The sequence below is a fragment of the Cervus canadensis genome, chromosome 26 (genome assembly GCF_019320065.1).
Source record: "Cervus canadensis isolate Bull #8, Minnesota chromosome 26, ASM1932006v1, whole genome shotgun sequence".
NCBI classification, from domain to species: domain Eukaryota; kingdom Metazoa; phylum Chordata; class Mammalia; order Artiodactyla; family Cervidae; genus Cervus; species Cervus canadensis.
In genome coordinates, this window is record NC_057411.1 from 40,291,002 (window position 1) to 40,311,453 (window position 20,452).

General features: G+C 42.5%; 1 pseudogene; it reads right to left on the reverse strand.

Annotated features, from left to right (window-relative positions):
* Nucleotides 1-13,468: 13,468 nt before the first annotated feature.
* LOC122428507 lies at nt 13,469-13,587 on the reverse strand (annotated as a pseudogene).
* Between the last annotated feature and the right edge of the window lie 6,865 nt (nt 13,588-20,452).

The window sequence follows — 20,452 nt, forward strand, 5'->3', positions numbered from 1 at the left end:
TTGTCTTTTGTATTAGATGCTGGGCTAGAGCATTCAGGAGACCAGCAAGTAAAAAATGCTTCCTGCCACCTCCCATGATAAAAGGCTGTCCAGGGTGTCCTGGAGGCACAGCAGAGGATTTGTGGTTCTTCTCTGTGTCTCATCATCTATAAAATTATCATTTGTCCCAAGGATTATGTGAGCTACACAACTCTAGATTTATGAGAGATATAAGTGAATCCACATGCATAACTAAGGCTAATACATAGTATATATGCTTCAAAGCTAAGTAGAAGTTTATGTTTTCATTCCACATAGAAGGCTCAGCTCTTAACTCTTCCTACTTACAGCTCCATAAAATATTCTTTACCAAAAATGATTTTTCAGGTGCTTTTAGGAAAGACTGAGATAGAGGAAATTTCAGTGGACCCTTGTCCACTGAAGGACAGGGTCCTGGTCAGAAGCCCTCTGCCAAAAGAAGACAGATGAGAACTCCATTCTCCTACCGGGTCTGGGTGAGGTCTTTTGTCAAGGAGACAGAGTCAGGCATTTAATCTGACCATCCCAGCTTCCCCACCAAGACTCATTTCCAACCAGGAGGATCTCCAGATGTGGAAATGGGGTGTGGATGACAAGGTGGTGCGCTCTTGTCTACCACTCTGCTCTCCCTAGCAGAGAGCTGAGGCTGGGAAGCCTCCAGAAACTCTCATCATGACTCTTCGTGGCTGCAGGAATCAGTCAGGTCCCGCCAGCTGAATTATTCTGAAGCAAGTATTACACCTCACTCTTCTTTCTCCTGAATAATGTGGGGTGTCACCCAGCCTCCTGAATGAGAGTGGCTGAGCTACTTGATGTTAGCTGTGTTTGAGACAAAGCCCGCTTACAGGTCTGGCCCTCTTGCCTGGCTCACGTGCTGGTAAGGCTTTGTGTGATCTTTTGACTCTCTGCAAAATAAATCAATAAACTAAAAGCCGTCTGCTTCTCTGCCCTGAGTGGATCTGTCTTCTGTCCACAGAAGGTTAACTGTGGATGGACCAGGGAAGTTATAGTCTAGAGCTGCTCCTATGAATCTGACAAGGGATTGAGTAGATGATTCTGTGTTGCGTCTCGAATCCCAAATAGAGGCACAGAAAATAAGAACTGGGATGCTTTTTCTGACTTCAATTTTCATGAGTAGATTCTCGGGGCTGCTGCTCCTATCACAGAGAGAATGATTAAGCATTCACCAGACTTGCATTTAAAGCTATAAACTCCAGCAGTTTTAACCTGTAATTTTATGTAGCACGATCATGCTGAGGAGGCTCATGTAATTCTCTGGGGTAGGATATCTTCTGTGCCAAGCCATTTTTTTTGTTTTTTTTGAATCTGCTAGATCAGATTTTGTTATCGTTTCTGTTAAGCCTATTTTATTTAAAACTTGATTCTGGTTCACTTAGAGTAAATACCGTCTGCTTGCATTCTTTTTCAATATGTTCTGTTTGGCAGCATTGTACATTATAAAGAAAAAAAAGTAAGAAAGGCTGTTTTGTGGCATGCCAAGATAAGGAATGGTTTGTACAGCCAATTCGTTGTTGAAAATCATTTCACTCTGGTAGCAAAACCTCCCTAAAGATTTTTTTTAAATGGTAACTTCAAAGACTAACCTTTTATTGTTAAGAGCCTTTGTGGGTGAGTGTGTCTGTGCACAATAGCTTACTTAAAATAAGGGTCTGTCACTAGCTACTGTGGCGGTGTAACTGCTTTCCCTGGCATGATAAAACTTCCCTAGTTTGCAACTTGGTAGCCCAGCAATTCTGAGCTCCTCATTCTTTTATTAAAACAACTTGCATAGTAGCTCCATGCTGACCTCAAATTAATTAAGTGTTGGAGGGAAATTCTAGCTGTAACGTGAACCAGGCTGGGTCAGGAGGAAGGTTTAGTAGCTGCCAAAAGCACCATCCACGGAATGTGTAACACAGTGTTCCCCCCTGGATTGACAAGGGTTCTTAGGGGCTTAAAGGAATGAATACCGTAAACTGCACTTGAACTTGCGTGGACTTATGTATGTGTGTGCATGCCCATGAAAGCATGTTTCAGTATTTTAGTGGGGAAAGAATAAAAGTCTTTCATTGTTCCTTAAAAAGTTCCCCAAGTCTTCCTCTTCTGAAAAAAAGGACAGAGAATCACTGATCTGTAGAATAGTTGTGAACTAAAAATGTCGCCTGCCATATCAGTAAACAACATCAGTGATGTTGCAGCCATCAGCCACTACAGCCACTCTGGATGTTGTTGGTGAGCTCTTAGGGAACTCAGGATGGAAACGTGATATTTGCCATCCCCCTGAATCATCCAATTGTAGTGCCCTCCTCCCAGCCTGAGTACCCTGAGGAAACTCAGGATGAAAAAACACAGGATACTGACCCCAGATAGCTGAGGTGCATATCAAAGGAATACTTTCTTTTTATGTTCTGCTTTGTTTTTTATTCATTTTTATTGGAGTATAGTTTCTTTACAAAGTTGTGTTCGTTTCTACTGTACAGCAAAGTGAATCAGCCATGCATATACATATAACCCCTCTTTTTTAGATTTCCTTCCCATTGAGGTCCCCACAGAGCACTGAGTAGGGCTCCCTGTGCTATACACAGTAGGTGCTCATTAATTATCTCTGTTATACATACTATATATAGTGTATATATCTCAATCCCAATCTCCCAATTCGATGATCCAACAGTTGTTGACAATTTGATCTCTGGTTCCTCTGCCTTTTGTAAATCCAGCTTGAACACCTGGAAGTTCACAGTTCACGTACTGGTGAAGCCTCAGTTGGAGAATTTTGAGCATTACTTTGCTAGCGTGTGAGATGAGTGCAATTGTGCGGTAGTTTGAACATTCTTTGGCATTGCCTTTCTTTGGGATTGGAATGAAAACTGACCTTATCTAGTCCTGTGGCCACTGTTGAGTTTCCCAAATTGCCTGGCATATTAACTGCAGCACTTTCACAGCATCATCTTTTAGGATTTGCAGTAGTGCAACTGGAATTCCATCACCTCTACTAGGTTTGTTTTTAGTGATGCTTCCTAAGACCCACTTGACTTCAAATTCCAGGATGTCTGGCTCTAGGTGAGCGATCACATCATCGTGGTTATCTGGTTATGAAGATCTTTTTTGTATAGTTCTTCTGTGCATTCTTGCCACCTCTTCTTAATATTTTAATATCTTCTGCTTCTTGAAGAGATGGGAATTCAAGACCATCTTATCTGCCTCCTGAGAAATCTGTATGCAGGTCAAGAAGCAACAGTTAGAAATGGACATGGAACAAAAGACTAGTTCCAAATAGGGAAAGGAGTACATCAAGGCTGTATATTGTTACCCTGCTTATTTAACTTATATGCAGAGTACATCATGTGAAATGCCAGGCAGGATGAAGCACAAACTGGAATCAAGTTTGCCAGGAGAAATATCAATAACTTCAGATAACGCAGATGATACCACCCTTATGGCAGAAAGTGAAGAAGAACTAAAGAGCCTCTTCATGAAAGTGAAAGAGGAGAGTGGAAGAATTGGCTTAAAACTCAACATTCAGAAAACTAAGATCATGGCATCTGGTCCCATCACTTAATGGCAAATAGAAGGGGAAACAGTGGAAATAGTGGCAGACTTTATTTTTGGGGGCTCCAAAATCACTGCAGATGGTGACTGCAGCCATGAAATTGAAAGACTCTTGCTCCTTGGAAGAAAAACTATGACCAACTAGACAGCATATTAAAAAGCAGAGACATTACTTTGCCAACAAAGGTCCATCTAATCAAAGCTCTGGTTTTTCCAGTAGTCATATATGGATGTGAGAGTTGGACTATATAGAAAGCTGTGCACCAAAGAATTGATGCTTTTGCACTGTGGTGTTGGAGAAGACTCTTGAGAGTCCCTGGGACTGCAAGGAAATCTAACCAGTCCATCCTAAAGGAAATCAGTCCTGAATATTCACTGGACTGGCTGATGGTTGAAGCTGAAACCCCAATATTTTGGCCACCAGATGTGAAGAACTGACTCACTGGAAAAAATATCCTGATGCTGGAAAAGATTGAAGGAGGAGAAGGGGACGACAGAGGATGATGGTTGGATGACATCACTGACTCAATGGACATGAGTTTGAGCAAGCTCTGGGAGTTGATGGTGGACAGAGAAGCCTGGCGTTCTGCAGTCCATGGGGTCACAAAGAGTCAGAAATGACTGAGCAACTGAACTGAACTGAATCTCCCAGTTCATCCTGTCCCTCTCTTCTCCCTTTGGTATCCATGAATTTGTTCTCTATGTCTCTGTCTCTATTTCTGCTTTGCAAATAATTTCATCTGTACCATTTTTCTAGATTGCACATATAAGTGATATTATACTATACTATACTTGTTTTTCTCTTTCTGACTTACTTCACATTGTATGACAGTCTCTAGGTTCATCCATGTCTCTGCAAATGGCACAATTTCATTCCTTTCTATGGCTGAGTAATATTTCAAAAGAAAGATTTCAATGAACCCAGGATCTTGTATCTTCCCATATATATAAAAACGCTAAATTCCTTACCTTGAGATACCTGGTTTTCTCTAGCTAATAGTAATCTTTTGATTTTTTGACTATCTTGTCTTTTATGTAAAAACTCGTATAAACCCGGGCTCCCCACTTGCCTCTTTGGATCAGTCACTCAGAGCTATCTGAAATGCTGTGCTCCAGGCTCAAGTCCTCAGTTTTCTCCACCGAATAAAACATAACCGTCAACTTTTAGGTTGCATGGGTTTTTTTAGTCTACATAAGAAGCCACATGAAGTAGTACTAATAATAAAAGGCACCATGTATTGAGATGGAAGGTGTATGCCCTAAGTATGACTTAGGGGGCAGGAGACAGATTTTAAAAATTCTATTGTCACTACCTCATTATGAGACCTCAGATAAGCTACTTCTCCTCTCTGGGCCTCAGTTTCCTTATCTGTAAAACTAAAAGAATAAAGGAGTTGGGCTGTGTGGCAAAGACTACCACCTGATCTTTGTTATTGATTTGTCCCTTCTTTCCTTTTAAAAACAGAATATGCGCAGAATCTAATTTTAGCTGAGCACATGACTACCTGGCTAGAGACTGTATATCCCAGCTTCCTTTGGAAGTAGAAGTGGCCACGTGACTAAATTCCAGCAAATGGGATGTGAGAAATGATGTGTATAGTGACTGTTCACTCTTGTGTAGGCTGTGATAGGGACATAAGGGTGGACGGGCTGCTTCCACACTGCAGGAGAGGACCACGCCCTAGGAAGGAACAGACTAACCAGAGGGAAGGAGCCTGGATAACCTCAGACAGAACACCCTTCTGACCTTGAACTTCCTGCCCTAACACCCTTCTGACCTCTGGACCGTTAAGAGAGGATTTTGTTGCTAAATCGCTAAGTCGTGTCTGACTCTTTGCAACCCCATGGACTACAGCACACCAGGCTCCTCTGTCCTCCATTATCTCCTGGCTATTGTTCAGTCGCTCAGTTGTGTCCAACTCTTTGCAACCCCATGGACTGCAGCATGCCCGGCTTCCCTGTCCTTCATCATCTGTTGGAGTTTGCTCAAATTCACATCCATTGAGTCAGTGATGCCATCTAAACACTTCTGCCATCCCCTTCTCCTCCTGCCCTCAATCTTTCCCAGCATCAGGGTCTTTTCCAATGAGTCAGCTCTTCGCATCAGGTGACCAAAGTATTGGAGTTTCAGCTTCAGCATCAGTCCTTCTAGTGAATATTCAGAGTTGATTACCTTTAGGATTGACTGGTTTGATCTGGAGTTTGCTCAAATTCGTATCCATTGAATCGGTGATGCTGTCTAAACATTTCATCCTCTACCGCCCCTTTCTCCTTGTGCTTTCAGTCTTTCCCAGCATCAGGGTCTTTTCCAATGAGTTGACTCTTTGCATCAGGTGGCCAAAGTATTGGAGCTTCAGTTTTAGCATCAGTCCTTCCAATGAATATTCAGGGTTGATTTCCATAACATACTATCATAGTTAACCACCATAGTTATCATTGTATCTTTGGTGCAGCAGTTTAGCCCAGTATTTAACTATTACAGATTGGATAAATGCCAAGATCATCATCTTCCCTTACATCCAGAGCAAATGGACACATAACAGAGGGCCAGCAAGTGAGAGAATGAATGAACAAATGAATGGGCTTAATGGGCATATCAGGAATGTGATCGAGATAATTCATGAACCAGACTGGCTGTGGATGAGATCATGTCTAAGTATTCTTCCAATACTAAAATTCCATCCTAATGCTTCTCAGAACTGAGGCTCATTTGGGAACATGGAAGTGACTGGCATCATCTTAACCGAGTGCCTTCCAAATAAAGGATAGGGAAGGGAGATTCTAAGAGGGATCAAGGAGATATAACACACACTAACCCCCTTAAGTCTGTTCTGCCCCCTTTCAGTTATTCACTCATTCACCCAACAAACATGTGCTTGTTACATGCCAGGCACCAGTGGGTACAGAAATGAACAAGTCCACATACCAACCCTCAGAAGTCAATGCAGAAAAGGGGGCAATGGGTATAGGATAAAGGGCAAAAAGGGTAAAGAAAAGCAGAGCCATGGAAGCTGAAACAGGCTGAAACATGGTGACATTTTAATCTTTGAGTATCTCCAGAGCTAATCTCTAAAAAAAGAACTACCTTTTTCTCCACCGACTTCAGCACCATCAGGAGTTCCTGATTTGCTTTGGGGAACATCATCTGTCAGAGCCAGTTCTCAGAGTGCTCAAGGCATCCTCACTGTAGGTACACTTCCTTTGTCTGCAGGGTAATTGAGATTGATTAGCAATGAACCTGGAGTTCTGGAGGGGTCAAAGTTCCAGCCCGTGAGCAACAAGAGCTGATTGTGATTAGAACCCACTGTGGCTGTTGGACCACTCGTTTATACATCCAGTCATTATGCTCAAACAGGTTTCCTTTCAATTTCCTCATTGGTGAAATGGGGATAATTTTTCCTGTCTTAGTGTTAGAATGGAAGCTACCAAGGGCTTCCCTGGTAGCTCAGCTGGTAAGATTCCACCTGCAATGCAGGAGACCCCGGTTCAATTCCTGGGTCAGGGAGATCCCCTGGAGAAGGGAACGGCTACCCACTCCAGTATTCTGGCCTGGAGAACTCCATGGATAGAGGAGACTGGCAGGCTACTGTCCATGGGATAGCAAAGAGTCAGACATGACCGAATGACTTTCACTTTCATAGTGTTATTGTGAAATTCAAAGCAGAGTACCCAACAGAGGGCCTGTTGTCTACCAAGGGCTCCATACAGGTGCATAGATGCTGATTTTAGCTTGAGAAATATTGCTCTAGCCCAGGAGTTCTCAATCAGGGTGATTCCCACCCAGGGGAAATTTGGCAATGTCTGGAGACATTTTTGATGTTCATGACTGGAGTAGGGGAAAAGCAGTGCTGTGGGCACCAAATGGGTAGGAACCAGGGATGCTGCTAAACATTCTACAATGCACAGGACAGCCCCCAAGGAAAAAAAATATCCCTCTCAAATGTCAACAGTGTCAGTGCTGGGAGACTGTGCTCTAGTCCATCAAAATACCAACTTCAACGAGATACATTCAAACTCTTGCTAGAGACCTATAGCATGCAATTTACAATGCCGTCTTGCATTGGTATTTAATATATAATTATAAAACAATATTTCTATGACTGTCAGCTGGAATTTTGGAAACTTTGTCTCAAAATAGCAGCAGCACAAGCTTGAGTTCCTTCTATCCATATATGAATTGCTGCTGGCAGAACCTGATCCAACTTGTTCAGGTCCACTTGATTAGTCATCAGGAAACAGCCTCGTCTTCTAGTCTGGTAGGCAATTCTGGAGTTTATTTTCTGACTTTAGAGGCACGCAATCCTCATAATCAGAACCATAAGGGGCCTGCTGTGTGGAGAAGGAGTGGGATGTTGATGATGGTGATTACCCCTGTAAGTTGTGATGATTTGAGCGTTTTTTTTCCAGCCAACATTCATTGAGCACTTACTACATTCCAACCAGTAAATGCTAAGTGCTGGGCCTTCATGGGAAATAAGCTAAATGCTAAGTGCTGGGCATTGAGTGGGAAATAAAATAAACACAGCCTCCATGCTAACTGCAACTAGCTGCTTTCAGACGGCTTTAGCGTGTATTATTGTATTTGCACAAATCTTTGAAATACACAGGAATGGTAGTGGCTAGAGGTGAGAAAGTTACACTTACAGACAAGTGCATAATTAGGATTCTAAGTTGCAAACAGCAAAATGAGTCCTAAGTCACATACACATAAAGGGATAGTATTAAAGGATTTTCATTAGCTTACACAAGCCCTGGGATGGCCAGAGAATCGAATAGGGCATGATGCAGCCAGTAACCAAGATCATAGCTCCCCGCTGAGCAGGCTGCAGGCCCAATCCCACTGATTCTTGGCACCGGCATTGGAATGCTGAATGGAAGGTGCACCGTGACCATCAATCTCTCTTCTGAAGCCAAATCTGCTTTAGTTGCTTCTCACTGGTGGGATCTAGGTGACGTCCTTTGTCCTAGCTGCAAGGGAAGCTGGGAAAACTGAATTCTGGTTCTGCACGGCAGAGGTATGCAGGATTCACAAAGTGGAAATTTCCTTCCCTAAAATTAAAGGCTCATTCAAAAGATAAAGGGCAGGACTGCCCTGGTGGATCAGTGTTAAAGAATCCACCTGACAGTGCAAGAGACATAGGTTCAATCCCTGATTTGGGAAGATCTCACATGCCACAGAGCAACCAAGCCCATATGCCACAACTATTTAGTCTGTGCTCTAGAAGTTGGGAGTCACAACTATCGGACACACACTCCCTAGAGCCAGTGCTCCACACCAAGACCAGCTACCACAATGAGAAACCACACAGAGCAACTGGAGGTTAGCTCCCCCTCTCCATAGCTGGAGAAAAGCCTATGCAGCAACAAAGACTCAGCACAGCAAAAACTAAATGAATAAATTCTTTTTAAAAAAGATAATGGGCAGCCACCATAATGACATATGCCCAATCGCAGAACAACCACGATACAGAGCCCCAAATCCTGTGATAAGCTAGGCAGAGACCATTAGTGGATTAAGTGGGTTAAGTAGGTAGATTATTGCAGTAATGGCCTCCAACTTGTATTTGCCTTTCTGTATTCCCACCCCCACCAACCTAGTATTCTATATCTGTGAAATTATCCTTTCAAATGAAGAAGACATATGACTTTCTCGAACAAATACTGAGGGAATTCAGACCTGCCCGGCAAAAATATGGTGAAAGACGATCTTCGGGGAGAAGGAAAATGTTGTAGGTCAGAAACTCGGATGGATATAAAGGAAGGGAGATGATTAGAGAAGGAACAGTTCAGTTCAGTTCAGTTCAGTCACTCAGTCACGTCTGACTCTTTGCAACCACCTGGCCTGCAGCACGCCAGGCCTCCCTGTCCATCACCAACTCCCGGAGTTTACTCAAACTCATGTTCTTTAAATCAGTGGTGAGAAAAAGAACAAATACAGATAAAATACAATTTTTTTCCTTCTTATTTTTCATTGTTCTGGAAAATAATGTTGTTTAAAGTAATAAGAGTAACAATGTATTGGGTGATTATCATATGTGGATAATGAGATTAATGACAAGAATATCACAGGCGTGGGAGAGAGGAGCTAGGAAGGGAAGACACCAGAGTTCAGGGATGTTACCAGTCCAAGTGCATGTAGCCAGTAAATGAAGGATGGAGAGTCAAACCCTGACCTCTCTGATCTATATTCCATGTTTTTTCTTCTCCAAGAGAACCCTGGTTATTCCTCTGGGAATATATGTGAATGAGCTCCAGGTCTATCGCTTCTCAGCCTTTTGGCTAAGATCAAGTGTGGAGCTCCAGGTCTTCTCTTTTGGGCCCCATTTCTCAATTAAAATTGGGGAAACCCCAAATTTCTCTTTGTTGTTGGTGACATTTCTCTGAGTCACATATGCAAGTGACAGCACCTGTACCTCCACCTCTGTAAAAGCTCATTTATTGCCAAGACTTAGAAATATCTGAGGTCATCTGGTAGACCCAGGGTTCTGGCCTCTCTGGTTCATCCCTGCCACTCACCAATAATCCCAGTCACCATTTACTAAGTGAGAAGATGTAGCCAGGGTCTAGACTGAGAATTTGACACACATGTGTTAGTATTTATTCCTCTTGGCCTTATTTTCATCCCTGTTTAACCAAATAGGACAGTGGATCCAGAGAGGTTAGGCAACTACCTTGATGGGTAGAACCATGTCTTTCACAAAGGTAATATTCAAGTCTACTGCCCAGTGGAGGGACCTTGCCCCTATTGCTCTCCTTTTATACAGGAGAGCCAAAATGAAAACTTTTCAAACAGATAGATAATTTAACCTTTTTGGCACCAACTTGGATTTCAGTGCCAGCTCTTACACTTGTGTGGGAATGCCAGCCTAGCACCTCGGAGTCATTTATTGGAAGTAGGAGTCCCTCTGGCGTGAAGAAGGAATCCTCCTACACTATTGGTAGGAATGTAATCGCTATGGAGAAAACAGTATGGTTGTTCCTCTAAAAACTAAAAACAGAGTTGCCATGTGATCCAGCAATCTCATGCTAGGGCATATATCCAGACAAAACTATAATTCGAAAAGATACATGCACCCCAGTGTTCATAGCAGCACTATTTACAACAACCAAGACGTGGATGCAACCTAATGGTCCAACAACAGATGAATGGATAAAGATGTGGTACACATATACATACAATGGAGTATCGCTCTGTCACTTCAGTGGTGTCTGACTCTTTGTGACCCCAGGGACCACAGCCCTGCAGGCTCCTCTGTCCATGGAATTTTCTAGGCAAGAATACTGGAGTGGGTTGCCATTTCTTCCTCCAGGAGATCTTCTCAAACCAGGGATTGAAATTCTATCTCCTGTGTCTCCTGTATTGCAGGCAGATTCTTTACCACTGAGATACTCAGCCATAAAAAAGAATGAAATAAATGTTGCTTCCATTTGCAGCAACATGGATAGATCTAGAGATTATCATACTAAGTAAGTCAGAGAGGAAAAGACAAATATCAAATGGTATCACTTAAATGTGGAATTAAAAAATAGTACAAATGAACTTATTTATAAAGCAGAAACAGACTCACAGACATAGAAAACAAACTTAGTTGCAAAAGGGGAACATGTGGGAGAGGGATAATTTAGGAGTTTGGGATTTGCAGAAACAAACTACTGTACATACAGCACAAGGAACTACATTCAATATCTGCAATGAACTATAATGGAAAAGAATATGAAAAAGAATATACATATATATTTAACATAATCTCTTCGTTATACACCAGAAACTAACACAACAATAACAACAAAAAGATATGAGACACATTGTGAGGATGGAATACATAGTTTTGAAAAAAAGAAGTGGTTCTAGTCTTGGGAAGTGAAAAGTATAGCCCCCACACAGGAGAGGGGACTCCACAGGGCTTGCTATCTCCTGATCCAAGCAAACTACTTAGGGCCTCAGGGTCAGTCTGGACTGAGTGAGTGAACCAACGATTGAAAGGCAGGCAAAGCAGGTCTGAATCTGTTTTAGAATCAGTTATCCTCTGCTATGCCAGGCTCTCTGCAAGCTTCTAAGTGGCCCCTCCACCTTGGCACGTGGTGGGCCATCAAGCTATCTTTATCAGTTTTGCAGTCATTCACTATCTATTCTTTAAGATCTTACTACGTGCTGCTCAAGGCAGGGCAGAGAAGAGAAAAAATAATCTCCCTTTGCAGAGTTTACATTCCAAAAATCAAGACACGAAAGTAAGTTTTTTAAAAATTTTTAAACAAAATATTTCAGACAGTGATCAGTGCTCTAAAGAATTAAAATTTGCCCTTAAACTCAAACGGAAATAAACTGATCTAGGATGCAGTAACTACCCTCAATCAGAATCTGATAGAAAAGTGTGTGTCCTTCTTAGAGCAAAGCATGAGGGGCTTCCTCTGCACTGCCCTCCTCACCCCTGATTTTAGCTGGCCCCGATTTTAGATGGTGATATGATTTTCAAAAGTAAATCATCAACACACCTGCAACTTGTTAGAACTCCTGGGGCCTCCGCCCCAAGGGAGCTAGCACACAACATCCCATAATCCTAAAGACGGCTGAGAAACCCAGGAACACCTCCCGGCATCTCAGGCATTATCTTCTAAAAACAAAATGTGGCTGCATGCCAGTGCTTCCAAGATTTGTAAGTTGATTCACTGCTGATACTAGACACAGACACTGCTTCCAAGAGTAAAGAGGATTGGAACAGCCAAAGGATTTATTTATAAGAAAAGACAAATGATTTAACACATGGCACCCCTGCTCTGGAGTTCCTGAACCATCAGATTCCTGCATAACAGAGTACGGTTTCCCTGCTGGCCTGAGGATCCATTTCTAGCTTTCTTTTGGTTCTGGTAGGCAGATCCAGAGGCACTCAAGAGTGGGCAGTGTTGGCAAGAATGCATGGGGTGGCTGAGGAACATTTTGCATTACTAAATATTCTTTGTTGGAGAAGACTTGAGAGTCCCTTGGACTGCAAGGAGATCAACCAGTCATTCCTACAGGAAATCAATCCTGAATATTCATTGGAAGGACTGATGCTGAAGCTGAAGCTCCAGTGTTTTGGCCACCTGATGCGAAGAGCTGACTCATTAGAAAAGACCCTGATGCTGGGAAAGATTAAAGGCAAGAGGAGAAGGGGACGAGAGAGGTTGAGATGGTTGGATGGCATCACTGACTCGATGGACATGAGTTTGAGCAAGCTCTGGGAGATGATGAGGGACAGGGAAGCCTGGCACGCTGCAGTCCACCGGGTCACAAAGAGTCGGACACGACTGAGCAACTGAACAAAGACCACAAAAATATTCATCTTGTGCTTATTTGGGTATGTGTAAGTCTAGATGGAATTTTTTTACAGTATGATATAGATTCCTTTTTTTTGTTGCTATCCCACATGGCATGCAAAACTTCCCTGACCAGGGATTGAACCCACACCTTTTTCAGGGAAAGCTCTGCATCTTAACCACTGGACCAACAGGGAAGTCCTACAGATTCTTTATATTAGCAACTGGGTCAACATTGAACACTGGAATTGAAAATTTTACAGTATTTCATAAGAATAGTCCATGACATTTCCTCACATTTGCAAAGTAATAAATCATTTTTCATTGGTTTAAAGTATTTTCATTTTAATTTATCTTTTATTATAATGCATAATTAGTAATTATAATAATAATTTACATTCGGTGATAAGTTATATTGACTTTCAGTTTAATAATTTTGAATATTCTAGAAGAAAAATATTTTTAAAAACACACATGAGCAATTTTTAAATTATATTTTATATTCTGTGATAATTTATATTCTGCCTTTATGTTTAAAACACAATTTTGAATATGATAGAAGAAAAATGTTTTTGAAAACATCCATGAAGAATAATTTTTTTTTTTTAGCCTATAGCACCCAGTATTCCCAGGAGGTCTCCCATCCAAGTATTAACCAGGCCCGACTCTGCTTAGCTTCCGAGATCAGATGAGAGGGGGCACGGTCAGGGTGGTATGGCCGTAGACTAACTTTTTAAAAATTTTATAATTACTTTAATTTGTACTTCTGAGGCAAACACATTCTAAGTTTACTGACTTTGAATATAAATGTTCTCAAAGATCCTTTAGCTCTCTGAGTATAAGTCCAAGTTTTTGCTGGGGATGCCTGGCTCTTATTCCCTGGGTGGGAGGAGGGGGCCCTGACAACCCTCTAGGGTCCAGCTCAGTCATCTCCTTATGTGCAAATAACACCTGACTGCCCCCCCACCCTTCCCAGCCCCCAGCCCCAAACCCACTTATTGCCCAACCCTGACAAAGTGAAGAGTTCCTCCTCTACCCTCCTGTGGCAGTTAGGGCATCCCCTGTTCAGGCAGGACATACGTGGGAAGGCTTTGCCTGAAATATTGGGGAAGGAAGCATTGTTCAATGAATTGTCCTTCTTTTCATAGCCCCCTCCTCCTCTCTGCATGATATGCCAATCCCTCCTCCAGCCCCCACAAGGACTAAGAATGTTTCAGTCATCATTTACCCATTTATTGAGCAATTACTATGTGCTAATTAGTATAATAAGCATGTTACAAACATTCACTTATTTTAATCATCCTATAACATTATTTTTCTTTTTAATATCTGAACAGTAAAGACTCAGAGACAGATTCATCTATTCATTTCTTTGATGAAACTTATCAAGACTCCTACGAAATGGTTGCTATTGGGTGCTAAAAGTGCAATGAAAGAAGGAAGTGCATTGCAGACAATTTAATGGTGATATGAAGTTGCATGGTTCTGAAATGATGTCACTGGTGAGTGATTGAGCCCAGCATATCCAGCAGAGGCGGTCAGGCTTTAATCTCCGAGTGTTCAGCCATGTACTAAAATCCACTCCCACCCCCAGTTGAGTCTGCAAATAGAAACAGAATTTTCCAAACATCTGTGGGACTCTGGAACCAAATTTACATTTAACCACAAAAATGCATTTTTATTATCATTCAAAGGAAGTCACTGTTGGCCAGGGAGGGAAAGCAGACATCAGCCATCAACGGAGAATTCCATGAAGACTCTTGCCCCTGACTCTTGCAGGACTTCTGTAGCAAGACTGCCACAAAAATGCATCTGCAACCCTTGTCTGATGATGGAGCCTGAAAAGAGCCCAAGATGCTCCTCAAGCCACCTGACAAATTTACTCAAGGGCTGAGACCAACTTAGGAATCAGCTGAATGAGTATGAAGGATGCTATAAAGCTTTTTGGAGTTTAGCCGATTAACAATGTTGTGATAGTTTCAGATGGACAACAAAAGGACTCAGCCATACAAATACATGTGTCCAAACTCCCCTCCTATCCTGGCTGCCACATAACATGAGAGTTTGGAATGGACATGGACACACTGCTATATTTAAAATGGATAAACAACAAGGTCCTACACAGGGAGCTCTGCTTGATATTTTGCTTATTTTTGAACAATAGTTCAAGCAGGAAAACGTGAAGATTATTCTGAAAAACACCTGACATGTACACAACAGGTAAAGTTTTTTTAAGTGACCAGATTGATTTTTTTTTTTTTGCAAAACATGGGACAAAACTGTCACTGTGACGGCGATAGCAATGATAAGAAATCTGTCACAGGACACACTGCAGGCGTTTGGTATTTACAAAAGCTATTGATAAAATGTGTTCGATATGTCATTCATTCATGAAATACAAGGGAGAATAGCAGCAATATTTCTGGAGTCAATTGCTGTGCTGGGTGCTCAGGATTCAGCGTGGAGTAATACAGAAGATATACAGGAAAGAAGAATAGGAAACAGACAGGGAAGCATGAGAAGCTAGGGGAGAGAACACAGCAAGTGGTTCCTCTCACCTGGAATCAGAAAATGGTTTGTCAGGGAACAGACAGTCCAGTCACCAGAAGTCTGGGCCTTATTGCTTTAGGGTTGGGAGCAGGGAATAGTGTTTCAGGCAGGGGAACAGCGTGCTCAGAAGCCCAGACATCATGGAGAAAATGACACATTTGTGGCACATTTTTATTGGAGTGTAATTGATTGACAATGTTGTGTTAGTTTCAGGTATATGGCAATGAGCCAGTTATACATATGCTTATGTGTGTGTGTGTGTCTCTGGGTGTGTGTTCAGTCACTCAATCATGTCCAACTCTTTGTGACCCCATGGACTGCAGCCCACCAGGCTCCTCTGTCCATGGGATTTCCCAGGCAAGAATACTGGAGTGGGTTGCCATTTCCTCCTCCAGGGGACCTTCTTGACCCAGGGATCGAACCTGTATCTCCTGTGTCTCCTGCATTGCTGGCAGATTCTTTACCACTGAGCCACTGCATCACAACGAACTGTGGAAAATTCATCAAGAGATGGGAATACCAGACCACCTTATCTGCCTCCTAAGAAATCTGTATGCAGGTCAAGAAGCACAGTTAGAACTGGACATGGAACAACAGACTGGTTCCAAATTGGGAAAGGAGTACATCAAGGCTGTATATTGTCACCCTGCTTATTTAACTTATATGCAGAGTCCATCATGAGAAATGCCAGGCTGGATGAAACACAGCTGGAATCAAGATTGCAGGGAGAAATATCAATAACCTCAGATATTCAGATGACACCATCCTTATGACAGAAAGCAAAGAAGGACTAAAGAGCCTCTCGATGAAAGTGAAAGAGGAGAGTGAAAAAGTTGGTTTAAAACTCAGCATTCAAAAAACGAAGATCATGTCATCTGGTTCCACCACTTCAGGGCAAATAGATGTGGAAACAATGGAAACAGTGACAGATTTTCTTTTCTTAGGCTCCAAAATCACTGCAGATGGTGGCTGCAGCCATAAAATTAAAAGATGCTTGCTCCTTGGAAGAAAAGTTATGACTAACCTAGACAGCATATTAAAAAGCAGAGACATTATTAGAGGTCCATCTAGTCAAAACTCTCATTTTTCCAGTAGTCATGTACGGATGTGAGAGTGGACTATAAAGAAAGCTGAGCGCTGAAGAATTGATGCTTTTGAACTGTGGTGTTGGAGAAAACTCTTGAGAGTCCCTTAGACTGCAAGGAGATCCAACCAATCAATCTTAAAGGAAATCAGTCCTGAATATTCTGATGCTGAAGCTGAAACTCCAAAACTTTGGCCATCAGATGCCAAGAGCTGACTCATTGGAAAAGACCCTGAGGCTGGGAAAGATTGAAGGCAAAAGAAGAAGAGGGTGGCAGAGGATGAGACGGTTGGATGGAATCACTGACTTGATGGACATGAGTTTGAGCAAGCTCTGGGAGTTGGTGATGGACAGGGAAGCCTGGAGTGCTGCAGTCCATGGGGTCGTGAAGAGTCGGACATGACTAAGCAACTGAACTGAACTGAACTGAATTGACTGAGCCACTGGAGAAGCTTATACATACATATGTATGTATATATATATATATATACATATACATATACTTTTTCCCTTATAGGTTGTTACAAAATATCGAGCATAATTTCCTGTGCTATTCAGTATGTCCTTGTTGGTTATGTAATTTATATATAGTAGTTTTGTATATGTTAATCCCAAACTCTTAATTTATCCCTCTCCTCTCCTCTATGGTGACCATAAATTTGTTTTCTATGTCTATGTGCCTATTTCTGTTTAGTATATAAGTTCGTTTTTAAGGGGCACATGTTTTATAAACATGTGATGCCCATGCATAAGAGGTTATTGTTATAGTGTAGTAGATGAGAAAGGCTTGATTAATTTCTGTATATCTTCTGGTTCATTTCTCAAGATTAATTCTGTAGATGTAGGAGGCCCAGCTGCTGTTAAAATCTCTGCTGAACAGATGAATAAGCAAATAATAGAATGCAGTGCTTTAGTTGAAACAGAATTAGGAAGACCTAAAAGTAACAGGGTGAAATCGGCATGACCTGCCTGGAAATGTATGCGATATTCCTCCATAATTTTGTAATATCTTTAGGGTCCTACGTCTCCTGTGCATCAGTGAATTCAGCCCAGTGTGAAAAATAATCTGAAAGTCTGTGGTGAGTAAATACAGTCTATGTGCATGTATTAGGCATATTTGGATAGCCCCAGTCAATGAAGATGAGGAGCAAACGGTGAGGAGCATCAGCTCTGGGACCCAGAAGATCTAGGCTTTATTACGAGGCCACAGGCAGATTCTTTACTGTCTGAGCCAGCAGAGAAGCCCTCCAGCCCCTGACCAGCAGCATATTTTTGGCAAGACACGTGACTCCTTTGAACCTAAGAGCCTCAAGAGTAAAATGAGGATTTATACCCAACTCTTGGGATGTTTGCTCAGAAAGTATTGAGAGGTACAGCTATAAGTGCTCCGAACCCATTTCTGCCCTCCTTACCTTCCTGATTCTGTGCCTTAAGCTAGCCGCCCTCTCAGAAACTATGGCCTTTTCATGAAGGAAAAAAGGAACTATTCACAGAAAAAAAGAAAAAAAAAAAAAACATAGTAGGTCACACTTAACACAAATCCTCGTGCCAGCAACGTGGACGCGGAGCCAGTTTCTGAAATGGTTCCTGAAGAGGTGAAATGTTTTCCACCCGAGGTTTAAGTCCTTCTTGCCCACTTCCTGCCCTGGGTGTGTGTTGGCTTCGAGGCTTCCTGAAAGGACGGAGGCCAAAACACTCAAAGTGCTTCCCGAGGGAGGAAGCCTTAACCTCACAGAGGCTGGAATCCGCAGGGCCAGGAAGATGAATGGAGGTTTCAGAGGCCCTTGTTTATGGTGGCGGTGCTGGGACGCTGGCCTCCCAGGACTTCATGCTATGGGAGGAAAAGGGACAAGGGCCTTGTTGATTCATTCCTTCCACCCACATTCTCAGTCCTTCTACCAGGTCCAAGCCCTCGGCCAGCTCCTAGGGATGAAGATGATGTGTCCCAGTGTCCAGCCACTCAGGGTCCAGTGTCTGGAGGAGCTGGGATGCGAACTGTATTTTGGGGGCTGGAAATCACACACACACACACACACACACACACACACACACACACACACGGGTTCTTTTTTAAAGATATTTTTGATGTGGACCATTTTTAAAGTCTTTATTGGATTTGTTACAATATTGCTTCTATTGTTTATTTTCTGGTTTTCTGGCCTCAAGGCATGTGGGATCCTAGTTCGCAGACCAGGCATAGAACCTGTATCCCCTGCATTGGAAGGGGAAGTCTCAATCACTGGACCATCAGGGAAGTCCCTGGAAATCACATAAATAATGACAACGGCAAGCCCACGGTGCTCTCCCTACCCCAGGCACTGGCTGGTCTAAGGACTTTGCATGTCTCAACCATTTTTTCCTCCCTCAGCCCTGAGCGTGAGAAGGGTGATCACCAGCCTTGTCTCCATTTTACAAGTAAGGAGATAGAGAACTCACCCAGCAAGAAAGTGACTTAGATCTCTGGTTCGAGTTGAAACCTCTAAATCAAGTTAGCCCTCCACAAGAAAGCACAATGGTAGGGGCCAGGAGCTGGGGGAGAGGAAGTGGGGGGTTAATGTTTAAGGGGTACAGAGTTTCAGTTGGGGGAGATGAAAAGAGCCTAGAGATGATCCTGGTGACGGTTGCATGACATTGAGAATGTACTTAAACCACTGAACTCAACACTCAAAAACAGATTAAACATTTAAAAAATACTTTATCTATATTTCACCACAATAAACCTTTCTTCATAAATGTTTCATAAACGTGCAAGGGAATACAGCATAGCTCTAGAAATACTCAGAAATTGCAGGAGAAATGGATCATCTTTCATTATAAAAGAAATAATTAAAGAGGGAAACAGTGGTACAGATTTTCCATAGATCAGAAGCCAAAACTGGCTCCCAGTCTCAGGTCCTAAACTGAAAGGAACTCTGGTTGTGTATGCGTGACTCTAATGCAACAAGCATGTTTATTCAGTTAAACCAATTCTGTTAATTTATTGAAAGGAATCAGTGAAGTGAATCATTTAACATCCTGTAAACAAAACAAAGGGGAAATGTATGTTTGAATACTATCTCTAACACAACATATATCTGCTAACAAGCAGGGAATTTTCCAGGTGCCCTGGAGCCAGGGTCTGGGAAGGGAGATTACTCTTGAGTGAGCATCCCCCATTCTTCCTGAACCGGGTACCTGACTTCAGCCCTCACACCCACCTCCCTGTGAGGGCCCTCAGGGCACCGAAATCCGTAGGATCAAAGCAACTGCAAAGGTGTGGCTCAGAGCCCAGTGTGCCCACGAGCCAACACTCAGGCTGTGTGACTGGCAGATGGGTCCTGCCCAGGGCAGAGGACTCTCTGTGTCCATGACGGATGCCTTAAAACAGCAGTCCCCAACCTTTTGGGCACCAGGAAGTGTTTTCATGGAAGTCAATTTTTCATGGACTGGAGTAGGGATGTTAGTTTCAGGGTGATTCAAACAACATTACATTGACTATGCACTCTATTTCTATTATTATTACACCAGCTCCACCTCAGATCATCAGGCATTAGATCTCAGAGGTTGGGAACCCCTGCCTTAAAAGCAATGAATCACCACATAGAGCATGGAGAAAAATCCAAAACATCACCTTAAATAATAGTCACCGGTCATTTTCTAAGGAAATTAAGGTTCAGAGATAGGGTAGCTTGTTAGCATAGAAAGAAATTATTTTCCTCCCTCTTGCCTTCACTATGGTCCTTCAGTTCAGTTCAGTCGCTCAGTCGTGTCCGACTCTGTGACCCCATGGACTGCAGCACTCCAGGCTTCCCTGTCCATCACCAACTCCCAGAGGTTGCTCAAACTCATGTCCATTCACTCTGTCCCTTAACAATTTTTATTGAGTTCTTTCTCTTAGTTGGCAGGGTAGTGGGGTATTAGCCACACAGATTCGAGCCAGCCTGTCTGGTTTGAACCTGGGCTTCACTTTAATGAATT